Genomic DNA, 14,365 nt, shown 5'->3' on the forward strand with positions numbered 1-14,365 from the left:
GAAGAGAGGTCTGTGGCCCCAACGCGTCCCTTGAGGAAACTTGGAGACCTCTTATTAACAGCGAAAAAATCTGTCCGGAGTGCTCGAGGTGTGCTCACCCGGCGGATCTTGGAGCACTTAGCAGAGCTACCAGAGAGCGAAGAAGTGCTTCTCCTGACTGTTTACCGTGAAACCTCGGGCCGGGGTGACACGTCTGATGCCGTCGAGCACCTCTTGGCAGCACTGGAGGAGCTCTTGAGCGAAGCACTGGAATCTGTCCAAGACACCACACAGGAAAAGCAAGAAGCCTTCTTCTTGCAGGGGCACACTCTTTTATACAAACCCCTATTCGCAGGGCGGACGAAAACACAAGGATCACTTTACAGAAAAGCTGACCCTGCTCGACATGGCTGGGCAGGGAGACCCGGGTGATACAGTCCCGCACCTTTTGACCCAAGTTACAGAGGCATTGACAACTGCAGAGCAGTCTCTCCAGAGTCCAGACATCAAGGCTGTCACGTCCAAGGCCTCCCGGCGCATCCTGACAGAAGCCCTGCAGCTGGCGAGCACCGTGCACGGCTCCTCCTGGACTCTGTATGGTGCAAGTCTGGGGCACGGGGCGCTCTACGAGGCCCGACGCCTCTTGGCAACCCTCACAGGGCACATGAGCATAGCGGCCTCCGTGGTGAGATCTTACGGTGAAAGCAATGAAGAGCGGGGAACAGGGCCCGTGGGGAAGAATGAGACGACTCGGGCCGCTGAGTGCAACTTGAAGCCCTCTTGATTGCAATGAAATCTGCCCTCAGGACTTGGGATGGGTCTTTCCAGGGGCTCGTGGACCACCATGGAGAGACCCCGAGTTCAAGCCCTGTGTCCGAAGGGCAAGGAGGGGGCACCCCGAGTCAGGGAGGCGACACCGCAGGACAGGCAAGAGACGCCGGAGGGCAGGCAGGAGATGCCAGGGGGCAGGCAGAGACATCGGGGGCAAAGAGGAGACCCCGCAGGGCAGGGAGGAGACGCCAGGGGGCATGAAGGAGACGCCAGAGGGCAGGGAGGAGACACCACGGGGGAGAGTGACAAGTCTGAGGCCTTCCGCCTCCTTTTGATGCCACTTGCAGAGCTCGAGAGCAGAGCACAAGACACTGTCCTGACATTTCAACATCTAACTGGGGATCAGTGATACCCCCGGGGGGTGCCAGGGACCTCTTCAGGGCCCTTGCAGAGCACCCGAAGGAAGAGGTGTCCTCACTGTATTCTTACAGTGTAACCAAGGGATGGGGCGACAAGTCTGTGACCAACCAGCTGCCTCTCCTGGCGGGATCCAGTGGAGAAAAGCAAAAGGATCCAGAGCCAACCTCCTGCGGTAAGTGCCCCGACCCCCATAGGATCTACCCCCGCCCGTACTGTGCGTCCAGGAGGCGCTGTGGTGAGCGCGTACTGGGGAGGGGGGTTTACTGAGCTGTTGGCACACGGGGCGGGTGCAGTGACACAGGGCATTTGGTGGGTGGGCACAGAAGTGCCTGGTAGTTACAGGAAGCTCTGCACATATACTCACACCAGCGAGTGTACTCACCGAGTGAGTGCAGAGCGGTCCCCACATAATGGAGGAGGGCTTTACACTTTCACATGTAGCCCAAGTCACATTAATTTATAAATGCATCAATGACTCGTTACAATTAGAATGAAAATATTTGAACTATAGTAATTTGATGTATGTCAAGCGATACCAGTAAAAAACAAGCATTTGCAATGCAATAGGTCTCGCAGTTACACGAGTTAAAGTTATTGGCATTGTAAATGACAATGCTCTTTATTTATGTTTTTAAAACGAAAACAAATAAAAAAGGCATTGTTATATGCAATGTCAATAGCTCAAACTTGCATAAATGCGAGACCTTTTGCATTGCAAATGCTTGTTGAAGATGGCTATGCAGGTTGTTAGGTGAAGGGAGGGAGGTAAGGCGTTTCAGATCCTCTTGGCACTACCAGAGAATGACTGGCTCATGTACCGTTCTTGGCTGAAGGTGGGGGCTTCCAGGAGCAGGAATCCGGCATTTCTGGAACCCCTATCTGCTCCAGAGATTTTCAGTTTCTCACTTAGATAGGAGGGTGAAGAGGAATGCAGCGCTCTGTGGGTAATGCAGGCGGTTTTGAAGTGGGCCCGACCTTCAATAGGAAGCCATCGGAGGGTTAGCAGGCCTGGGGAAATTTCTTTAGACCTCACTCGAAGCACTCTGATGTATGTAGAGTTGCTCTCAGTGGGCCTACATGAACTGGGAATGCCTGAGAGAAGGGCAATTCCGTAATCTAGTCTGGAAAGGACGAGAGACTGCACCACTGTTTTGAGGTCTTGTTATGGGATCAGTTGTCTGATGCCCCACAGCTGTCTGAGTTGGTGTCATGCACTTTTGGCATTGGCTGAGATGTGGCTGTGGATGTCTAGATGATTGTCAAGGGTGATACCAAGGGATCTAACACTCTGAACAATGGCAGGGAAGCCGTCCAGGAATGGGAAAGTTGGCCATCCATTCCTGTACTGGGGGTTTTGCTTTTGAAGGTGAGATCAAAAGAAATTCCGTTTTAGTTGGGTTGAGTTTTAGATGATGGTTAGACATCTAGTTTTGCATCTTTAGGAGCATGATTCAAAGGAGGGCAAGGCTTTCAGTAGAAGAGATTTCCATGTATATTTGAGTGTCGTCAGCGTAGAGGTGAAAGAGAATCCCATCATTTCTGAGAATCACAGATAGTGGTTCTAGTTTTAGGTTAAAGAGAGTTGGAGAGAGGATCGAGCCTTGAGAGACCCCTTGTTGTACATCAACTGGTCTCGAGAACGAGTTGCCCATTTTCACAATTTGGGAGCGGTTGGTTACATAAGAGGAGAACCACTTGACGACTGTGCCTCTACAGCCCATTTGTTGTTAAAGAGTGCGAAGGAGGTCCAGATGATTGACAGTGTCAAATGCAGCAGACAAATCTAGGAGGACCAGGAGGATGGAGTTCCCATAGTTAGGAATTCTGAGAGAGTAATCGACTATTTGTAGGATCTCAGTTTCTGTACTGCGGCCCTGGTGGAAACGTGATTGAAGAGAGTCTAGCAGGTTGTTTTTGTGTGAAGTGAGCTGAGAAGTGACACAACTTTCAATGACTTTGCCTAAAAATGAAAGTGGGGAAATCGGGCTGTAGTTGTTCATGCTCTCTAGGTCGAGAGACTGTTTTTTCAAGAGAGGAAACTTCACCCACTTTTAGTAATTCTGGAAATAGCCTCTGTTGAAGAGAGGAGTTGACCGTGTTGGTACATAGGGGGAGAAGGTCTGTGGCAAGAGATTTGCTGATAGACTCTGGAATGGTGTCCTGAACGTGGTTGAAGGGTTTCACTTTGGAGATTGTTTGCTGTAGGTCACGTTCGGAAATGGATGAGAAAGAAGACTGCAAATGAAGCACCTTGCACAGTACAACCTTAGTTTCTGGAGATTCACTGGAGTGTAGCAATATATGGATGTCTCTGATGTTTCTATCAAAGAAATCCACAAAGTTGTTGCAGCGGGCCATTGCTGGCTTGAAAGCTGAATTGGTGGAGGAGCTTTCTTTCTTCGTAAAGATCTTTTGAGAACCAAGAATTGGAGGGTTTTGGTCTAGATAATTTGCACTTTAGGGGTGAAAATTTGTTGATAAAGGAGTTGTATTTGTCGGTGGCCTCATTAATATCAAGGTGAAGTGTAATTGAGATTATGATAGGAAGGGCCATTGATTCTGTGTCAAGGTTGGATGTGTCCCTGAACCATATTTTCTCTTTCTTGGGTTGCCTGGAAGTTTTAGTATGAGAGCCGGAGAAGGGAGAATGGGATTTGCATGTGGTTAGACCAGTCAATTGGAATTGGGTAGTATGACTGTAGGTTGGGGGAATTTGAGATTATGAGGTCGAGGATGGTGCCTTTGTGGTGTGTGTGTTTAAGGCAGTGTTGTTGGAGATCATTATCTTGAGAAAGCCCGTAAAGGTGTCCACCAGGCTGTTACCCTCGATTCCCCAGTGGATGTTGAAGTCACCAAGGAAAATCGTGTTGACTGGGCTAATCAGTTGAGAGGTCAAGAGACCCATACATTCCTCGATGAAGGAATTGTTATGACTCGGTGGATCGTAGATCACATTCAGTCTGTTGTTGGTGGGAGTGGATGAGGTCATTTCCTCTGACATGCATTCGAAAGACTGAAACTGAGTCATTTGCAGGATCCTGCCTCTCTGAGAGTTTCTGTGAATGAGTATGATTCCTTCACCTAGTCTATCTTCCTGGTCTTTATGTAACATGGAGTAATTGGGGGGAAGTGGAAGATCTAGAGCATGGTTAGATGAGGCGTTGCCCCATGTTTCGGTAAGGCTCAGCATATCAAGATTATGGTCCAGGATCAAGTCTGATATCTCTTGACAGTGTTTGACTGCAGACCAACAATAGTGTAGCATGCAGTTCGGTGAGATGCTGGTGACTTTCGGGCTAGGCTGGTCAGGGAAGGAAGTTGGGATTTGTATCAAGTTAAGAGGGTGTTAATGTTAAGAGGAAGCAACTCTGCATTAAGTTGGGAACCAAGAGAAAATTGCAAAATGCTGAAAGGGTCTTTGCTAAACATGGCTCTTACTCTACCTTGAAGAGAAGTACTACCTGTACAGAGGTTCTTGTTGATGTGAGGGATGGCAAGAACTTGTTCCAATGCAGAATAATCTATATGCCTGGTTATAGACAGATCACAAACACAAATAGAAAGCTGAGATGCTGATGTGTATTTAAATTGTGGATGTTGATAGCACAATAGGCTAAGGAACGGGCACTACACTGTTTTAAATTTAATTAAACCATTCTAAAATGCACTCCCAGGAGGCACTTTTTCACTATGCTCATCTAATTACAATTTTGCAGATAGCATCAAAAAGCCAACAGAGCAGAATTCTTAATGTTCCCTTGAAAAAAGGGTATGAACTTTGCAGAGCTGTCTAAACCATCAGATGAAAGCAATGTTTTGCAATGTAAGATCTGCATTTAAACACAGGTTGCATATAGCTAACCTCTTTGCATCTTATGAGGTATAAGTATACTTTTGCTCACAGAGACTTGGTTCTCTGATGATTGAGCACTCATTATGAATAAATTGGACTCTAACAATTTTAACAGACAGCTTGAAAGCACTCTTGTTCCCCACCTCCAAAGATACACTTGCCACCCTGGCCACGCATCTAAAAAGAGAAACAAATCCAAGCATCCAAACAGGCCTTTCTTTATACTGGATTGGTGATGCATCAGGCCTCACCAAAGAGCTTCACAGACTGACTATTGAGATACAACCATATATAGTAACCCAATCCAGGGTTGCCCAGTCCTGCTAACACTTTGAAGAACTATTTCAAAATCTGCTTTACAAAAAAACTTTAAAAGATTCCAGTCTCTGTCCACCCTACCCATCAGAACTCCTCTTAGAACCCCACCCACAAAGTAGCTCACTTCAGTCCCATTCATGACAACCAGTTGGCTGAAATTTTCAAGGCAACAGTCCTTTTAGTGCACTCAGTGATGTTCTGCCTGGCCTGTTCATGAAGCAGTTAGCACTCCACCTTGTAAAAGAGCTGCCAACACTGTTCAGGCCTGAATTAGCGTTGGTTTGTAAGGGAAAGTAAAGTGAAGCAGGACGAAATGCTGCATTGCATTACTGTGCATCAAGGGGGTGTTAAATGCGTGGTGCATGGGTGTTCCCATGCAACCATCCATGTTTTTTTACGCTAAACCCTATGTACTAACATGAGTAGACAGGGTTTTGAACCAAAAATTAGTGCTGCTGGAAAGCAGGCAGTAAAAGGAGAAATGTTTTCATTTCTCCTTTTTTTTTACAACTTTGCATGCGTACTGCACTGTGAAGCACACATACAAAGTAGGAAAAGCTTTATGGTGTGTCTAGCCATAGTATTTTGTACAGAAAAGGTACCCTTCCTCTACAAGACCTATGGTAGACTCAGGCACACACCCTAGCTCCATGGCGTTAAGGTGTGTGCCTGGTGCACGGCAGCTGAAATCAGCACCTGCACTAGGGAGAGGGGAGGAGAGAGCCATATCTCTGTGAATATGGCACTCTCCTGCTCTCTCACTGTCATGCAATGCAGCACAGCATTTTTGGCTTTTGCACTATGCTGCGTTCCGTGAAACCTTTCAGAATTTGGGCCTTGTTTTTTAAACCCCAAATAGATTTAGCATCAGTTTAGTATTTCAAAAGTAACGCTAACCCAACACAAAACCTTTGTGAATCTGGGCCCTTTCTAATAATGTTAGCAGATAGGGTTGAGCAACAAAAAGCATGGGTGGTGGCAAGGGAATGTCCATGCACCACCCATGTAACGCCCCTTGATGCAAAGTAATGCAAAGCATTGTTTTGTGCTGCTTTGCGTTACTTTTCCATACAAACCAACACTAATACCAATTAGCGTTGGTTTGCTAATCCCCAAATAGGTTTACTGTTGGGTTAGCATTACAAAAGTAACGCTAACCCGATGCTAAACTTTGTGAATCTGGGCCTGGGTTTGTATCAGAAGAAATCTGGTCCATTGCAATGCCTGAAATGAAGTTCTGAAAATGCTGTGTCCTTGAGCTACCATTGAATTCACTTTTAGGACCCATGAGGAATGCCACTGTTACATCCCATATCAACCCTCTGTTTTGTGTGTAAAGTAAGTTCTGGACAATGTTATCTTTTCCTCCGTGTGTGGCTGTGTAAGATGTCTGTGCAATGCAGACAAGTCTATGTGTACCAAGGAAATGATCATGCATGTGAGTGCTATGCTCAGCTATATAAATCTGTAACAATCACCACTCCAAACCTTTGTTTACAACAATAGCGAAAATAGGTGCAGTTCACACATACAGCTACATATATTAAGGTCGAGACAGTTTTGTAATGTCAATATAATCCATCATGATATGTATTGTTTGCTCTAGTGGCACCTGCACCCCAAGTTAAATAAATTATGAGGACTCAGAAGGTTTTATGATTATAAGACGTTGCTGAGGGTAAAGTGGTGTCCTGGCGACAATGACCTGGAAGGGTTAAGGATAGTTAATGCAGCCTTTATGGCCCCAGAAGAGGGGGGTTGGGGTTGGTGGTGTTTGCTACAGCATATGATTAAAAAACATCCCCCAAATAATCCTAATGATGAACAAGTCACAAAGAGAGTGGCAGCCATCTTACCTGCAAGAGCATGAGCCACTTCTCCTTGGAGTTCTGAATCTCAGGGGTGATCATGGCCCAGTAGGAGTATCGGGTCTTGGCTTGACGTCTGTTGTTTTTCTTCTGCTTTACTTTCTCCTTCTTGGCTTGCGACCCCCGAGTCTCATCCCCTTTGGCCCCTGAGCCCTCTTTCCCAGGCACTACTTCATGGAATCCAGGAACTCTACTGGTGTTAGGTCTGTGGATTTTAAACTCCACATTATCTACTTATTAAATCTGTCAACTAATATTATCAGCGTCCTCTCACTCCTGGACAGACTCACTATACCACTCTCCTCAGTGGCATTGCTACCTAATGATTCACCATGAAGCTGAGACCACAGCTGAAAGTATTTTTATTATCATACTGGTGAGAACCAAACAGGGTAAAGCGTGTCTGTGTTTTTCAACAATTTTGAGAACTGCTTGATTTGGGGTATCAAAGTTGAGTTCAAACAGGTACTGGGCTCAGACTGTGACATTGAGAACCTTTGCTTGGAATGCTTGAAGCCAATAATTGGGTGTCTCTAATTCACAGTCTGCATAAGTCATTGTCTTTACTTGTGAATTGATTGTGGGGGGAAATCGTACCAGATGATGAGTAGGGCCAAAAGTCGCTATGCAATGAGTAGTGTCATTTTATACTCAACATGAATCGGTTGTGTTCCAGTATACATAATCTCACTGGGGTTAATTCAAAACCAAATAAATTTGAATTCTAGCACCCAAATACAAAAATAAAATGTTAATTATCTCACTTTTAACTTAGTATCACATAAACATGATTTAGTGTTGTACTTATTACATGTGAACGCATGTTCTGCTCCCTGTGGGTAGGCCTAAAGGAAAGTAGACAGTGAAGACCTCCCAACTCATACAGTGCCACTATGTGTCACACAATATCGGCTCCATTCACAGGGTCACCTGGTGAGGAGCCAATATCACAAGGTGGCAGGGAAAGCAAGCTGAAAACCACTGTAAACAGCGAGTTTCCAACTCCTTTTTTTTAAGGCTTTTAATTGCTGACGTCCACCAAGGGGTGTGAAAACACCCTAGAACATCGGCACCAGCCCAGCTTCAGTAACTTCCTTTTTTTTTTGTTGGGGGTTGGGGTCAGGGGAGTGGCTAAAGGGCCTCTTAGGTATTTCTAAACATAGGGCCCAACCTCCTCCAAGGCCCTGCCCTCCTTCTCACATGGTGAACATTTTGGGGCATATTAGCAAGAAGTTGCGATATTTATCGCAAAACGCGCTTAGCGCGTCCATTTTTATCGCTGCCTATCGCCGGATATTTTAGCGGAGAAAACATGCTATTAGCAACGTTTATCTCCACTGTGCTAAAATATCCAGCGATAGCGGCGAAATGCCTGAATATCGCTGGAAATCCAGCGATATTCACGCATTAACGCCATGGTGGACTTAGGCTGATAATCCACCTCCCATTGGGGAATACAGGTAAGTAAGGTTTCAAGCAGGTGTTAATTACTAGTGATAATCACGCTTAGCGCAACTTTTGTTATCGCTTCGCCTGCGTTGCTAATAGGCGATAGCTGTTTTAGCGACTGCTTTCAGTCGCTAACAGTTTAGGTACGTCCACTTTGCATGTCATTAGCGATAAATATCGCTGACATGCAAAGCGGGCCCCAAACCGGTCGCTATCGCCTGAAAGCTGTCGCTAACTGCTGTTAGCAGCAGCTTGCTGATAGGGCGATAGAAATATCGCCGCTTTAGCGGCAAAAAGTGCCGCTAAAGTGGCGATCAAGCCCTTGCTTATATGCCCCTTTGTTTTAGTTGGCAGGACTGGCATTGCAAATAAATTGGAACAATACTGACTGGTCTAGTTGTTGTGTGTCATTTGTGGCACCCCAAGCAGCACTCTATATTCTGTGATTTATTTTTACATGTAGGTGGGTGTTTATAATGGGCTACGATGGAGAGTTCTGGAGTTGAGGCTGAAGGAAGTGTGAGATTCGCACAATGCCTGTCAGTGTATCTGAAAGGAGCTTAAAATACTGTGCATCCAATTGTTGGCATCTCTGCAGAGTGCACCAAGCAATGGTGCCATTGCAACTGTGATTATATGCAAAAGCGTGTGAATGAGATTCTAAACACCTTAAACAGAGTGAAGGTAATGAAAATGCAGCCCTTACAAGTGAGCAGGTGATTGTTACACTCCCAAGACCACTATGACTTCAACAAACCCCAGTAACAGTTTAACTTCTTTTTTGCTGTGCCCCTTTCGGAGACTCCCTACTTTTTCATGCCTCTTAAAGACATAGTGACAAGTATGATTTCTCCTTTCTCTGGCAGCACACTTGACACATGAAACAGACTAAGGAGACATAGAAGGGGATGGAGAACAAATGCAGTCCAATGTAGAGCGGGCTGTGAATAGAGGTTGGCGAGATAACAAATTAACAGGTGGACCTGAGCCAGGATCGTCTCTGGCTCTAAGAGCCACTGTATGTGTTGAGCCCTGACATCTAAATCATGCAACAAACATTACGGTATATATTGTAAGATTCAAGAAAGTGTATTTCTTTAACATGCAGAAGCATTTCACCTTAGCACATCAGTTTAATTGCAAAGTATTTCTAAAAAGTGTAAGTTTTTAAACATGAACTGAAAAATCTTTCCACCTGGGCCCTGATGACCATGCTAAATGAACAAAGGGGCAAGTCAGTTATTATATAGGCAGAGTATGTGACCTAAATTCTTATTTTAGATAGAGCTACTTCATAAGCTATTAAATCAAAAACGAGACAAATTTCTTTGTACACCACACATCCTGAACTCAAGTAATTGATGATGGTCTTTTATGTGATAATGAACAAAATAGTTGCTCAGTGAAATAATGTGTTTGCCTAGGATCACACAATTTGGTCAAGCAGAAACCGATCCCAGGTTTTCCAGTTTAACTCTGTGCACTTCAGTTACTAGATTGGTATCTCTTACAGCCATCAAAGGACATTGCTTTAAGCTTAATTCTTAAAGGATGTGGGCATTTTTACCCAGCACTTTATAACAGATACCATATATTAATTTTTATCAGCGCCACTGCCAATAATACATCCACCCATTCCTTCATCAGGCTCCCGGAGGAAGCTGTTGCTGCAGCATCCTTGTAGACCCCCCACTCAACAAATATAATGAAAGCAGCATATTAACAACTTCCTGCTCCGAGCTTTGTCATTCACTGTAGCATAACCCAGGCAGAAAAGGGAAAGACTTTGCAAGTCCTTCTCACGTACTCTGCTCTTCCACCCACCCTTATAAACTTGATGTCACTACAATTCAGCTCCAGGAAAGTGAGCATTTTGTCGCGCTGCTCACGAACCATCTCTTGGTCATGCATGGAGCAGTGAAGTGCACGCTTTGGGAGAGTGTGGGTGCACTGGGAAAAGGCAGTTTGCACGTCCGCTTACACGCACATGCTACAGGGAACAATGGTTATAGGTATGGATGATGTCTTGGTTTCAGGGTGTTCACCTTAGTATATGATATACTGGTGTAAGCTTAGCCAGGAAAGAGTTGACCTGGTGATCGAGCTGTAAATCACTTTTCCTAGGTCAGTATACCACAGAGAACCCGTGTGAGAAGTTGGCCTGATATATGCCGTCCACTAGTTATAGTGGGCACCTTTTATCAGTCCAAACAACCCCTTATGGTCTAGGATAAAGACAACCTTTATTGAAAGCTATCCTAGTGGTAGCTATGGAGAGCAGCCTTCAAGCTAAGTCTTGAAGGAATGTAAAGCAGCTTGTTTTACCAGTCTATAATCTCTTGAATGAGCAAATGAAAGGACAACCACACCAGGTATATATTTAAAATATATGTATTTAAGATAAAACACACCCCTCTAGTCTCTTTATGAGGCTGGAGTTCGAAGTACTTAAGTTACAAGTCAGTATTCAACAGTAAAAGCTCAAATACACGTTTGGGCCCTAGGGGTGTACCAAACCATATACCAATAAAGTGGTATAAGAACCACAACTGAACTAGACACAAGGCCTAGAGCCTGTAGAAGTGCTTGGACCACAAGGGACCACCCAAGGTAGTGACACAGGGGACCCACGGGGGACGGGTGCAGTGTGAGAACACAGTCGCGAATCGCCGTTAACTTCTATGGGGAAAGTCGCGGTTGGAAATTAACAGTTTAAGGAGACTTAGAGGATGACTACGAGTGAACCCTTTTGGACTTAGAGGTGTCTAGGGCCAACACCCACAGGAGCACCAGAGTACTCAAGTTACCTCACCCAGGGAAGCCGGGTGGAGAGGTGTCAAATGGTGTCGGGTCTCGGCGCTGTTTCCAATGGAAGCTGCTCAGGAAGTGCTGCTGCCGTGAAGAGGATAAGTGTCCGGAGAGATCCAAGCCTGGATCTAGGATGGAAGGAACCTGAAAGCAGAGGGGAAAGAGTCTGGGTCATTTACCAGTGACCAAGGGCACGATAGTCCAATGCCCACAGATGTCGGGTGCTTCAGGTGAATTGACAGGTGTCTTGACTCTTCAGCCACGAGGTCCAGGAGGCATCAACAATGACCAGGAGCTGGAGTCGAGCTGTCCCATGAAGTCTGTCGAGTGCTGCGGTGTCAGCGACCAGGATGGACCCAGCAAGCCTTGGCAACGGCAAGTCACGTGGAAATAGAAAAGGGACGTCGGTTCAGACCAGCAAGGTCTGGGGGACTCACCCAGCAAAGGTAAGTTGGGGCACGTCTGGAGCAACCAGAGAAGCCCAATCAGAAGAGGAGTTGCCTTCGTGGGGACCCACTGGCCAATGGGCTAGCGATCGCAAAGGAGCCTCAAGCGGTCGCACTTGAAACCAACCCACGGGTCACTCGTAGAGTGGAGGCCAGAGATCTTTGGTGCAGAAGTTGCTCAAGGTTGGGGCTATTCTGAGCCCAAAGCACAACTTCAAGGAAAACCAGGAAGATGATGGATCAGCAAAAGATCACGGTGTCCAGGGGTCACGGTTCCACATCACCCACGATAGCCACAGGCCTCAGTTTTGCTGTGGACTCAGGGTAGCCTCGGGGAAGTTTGGAAATCCACCTCTGGGGATGCAGAGACTTCGGTGTCCGGCGGGAGCTTCAGAATTGCAGAATGGACAGTTGCTTCTTTGGAGCCTGCCAAGCAGGGGAGTCATTCCTTGACCCCAAGGGAGATTTCTTCAGTCTTCTAGTTGAAATAGAACGTCGAAGGTCCAGGATATATGTTGCAGAGTTTCGTCCAGGGTGATCTAAAGTCTCAAGGACTGGGTTCCCATACTAAAACAAAGTTTCGGGGTTGGACATACTCTAGGGACCCACCTATGGGAGGGTTTGGAAAGAGGGGTGGTTACACCCATTTCCTTTGTCCAGTTTCACGCCAGAGCAGGGGCAGGTAGCCCCTGCAACCGGTTTGAACTGGACTATGCACCAAGAGTGCCCCCAGTGCAGGACTTCAAAGCACCAGCAAGTGTTCCCGCCCAGCCCCAATACACATCTGCCTGTCTGGGGAGGTGGTTACACCTCCCTGGGACAGGAAACCTATTGTCCAGGCCTCCCCTGCCGGAGTTTCGGTCTGCAGCAGGAGGCCAGACCCATGTCTGTGGCAGTGGCATCCATTTTGTGATGCCAAGGCTTTAGAAAGACTTTACCGGGTAGACCAGTGTGAACATGTCTCTCCCTCTAGAAGGGTGGAACGCTACCCCCGCCGCCAGAACTGGCAGTAGGGTAGTATTCCAAAGCGTTTGACACCAAACACGACATGTTTCCGTGCAGCCAGTCCAAAGTTAGCATTTACCGCAAGGTTATAATGCACTTAAGAGTATATGGTCAGGCTGCACCACAAACAGCATCAGAGGAGATACTCTGAATGCTGCAGAGGGGCTCTGCTCATGCAGGGGCACTCTCTCACATAAAAACCAAGCACTCTGCCTTCAGGATTGTTAAGACCTGCCATAGGAGTGACTTATAGGTGTTTTATGTGTGTGCAATGATAGTGATATAGGTAGCCTATACCACAGTAAGGGGTGCAAGCACCATCTTACCCAGGCTGCAGTAGCAGACCTGTGGTGTCATTTTGGAGTGCTTCCCAGGGAAGGCATAATACATCCTTCAGCTCCTGGTAGGCCTCTGAGGTACCTATGCCCTTGGTACATAGTATACCATATACTAGGGGCTTATAAGGCACTCCAGAATCCAATTCGAAATGTACCTAAAGTACATGGAAACCATTTTAGAGAGGAATCAGCTAGGCTGGGGTCTTGATTAGCAGTGCCACAGCTAGACTAAGGTCGAAAAACAGTGAAACACCAGCAAAAAGTGGGGGTACCCATGTGAAGCAGAATCTACTCGCCCACAACCCGCTTTTGACCCAATATGTTTATAAAATAAGGACTTCCTCAGGAAGACAGACTTGAGGTGGCGTATTGTACTGTATTTCACGTCACTAGAATGGGGATGAGCTGGGAAAACTGAACTGAAACTAGGGCAAAGGGAAGGCAACACCCTGCCCATGCAATCCAACATTACTATGTTCAGGACATCACAAGTGTTGCCCTGCATGAAAGCAAGACCACAAGGGTGAACTGAGTACTGGAAGTAGTAAAGAGAGCTGTGGTGATAGAGATGTTTGTGTTTCTCATATGGGCAAGAAGTAGTATTCTTCTAGACACTGACTTTATAGGGATGTATTTCCCGATCTCCCGATCATTTGGAAGAGGAATTGTTTAAAGCTCTGTACACAAGGTGAATCATGGTTCCCATAAGGTGGGGCAGAGCGCTACCCAGAGCTCCTGCATGCTGTTACATGTGGATCACTGTGCTTAGTGATCGAGGTTGCAGGAGCAAGCTCAGAGAAGGCATGCTGGAGCTTGTTCTGACCTATATAATTGAATGGTTTACACCTTTGTGCGGTTGCTAGAAGGATTGGTGTACCCTATGCCACTGAAGAGCAACTATGGAATATTTTGGTGATAAAGTTTCCATTGCTTTGATCCTTTTGTGTATCCTCTGAGCAGAAGCGACCCGTGCAGGTAAGAGCAGTGGGGCCAGGGGGTGGGGGGGGGGGGGAATTTGACAGACGATGATGAGGGGAAATTAATTATTTATTTAATTTTCCCTCGTCGTCTGTCGAATTCCCCCCACCCAGCCCTGCGCCCAACCACTCT

The sequence above is a fragment of the Triturus cristatus genome, chromosome 4_1, assembly GCF_964204655.1.
Source record: "Triturus cristatus chromosome 4_1, aTriCri1.1, whole genome shotgun sequence".
Lineage (NCBI taxonomy): Eukaryota > Metazoa > Chordata > Amphibia > Caudata > Salamandridae > Triturus > Triturus cristatus.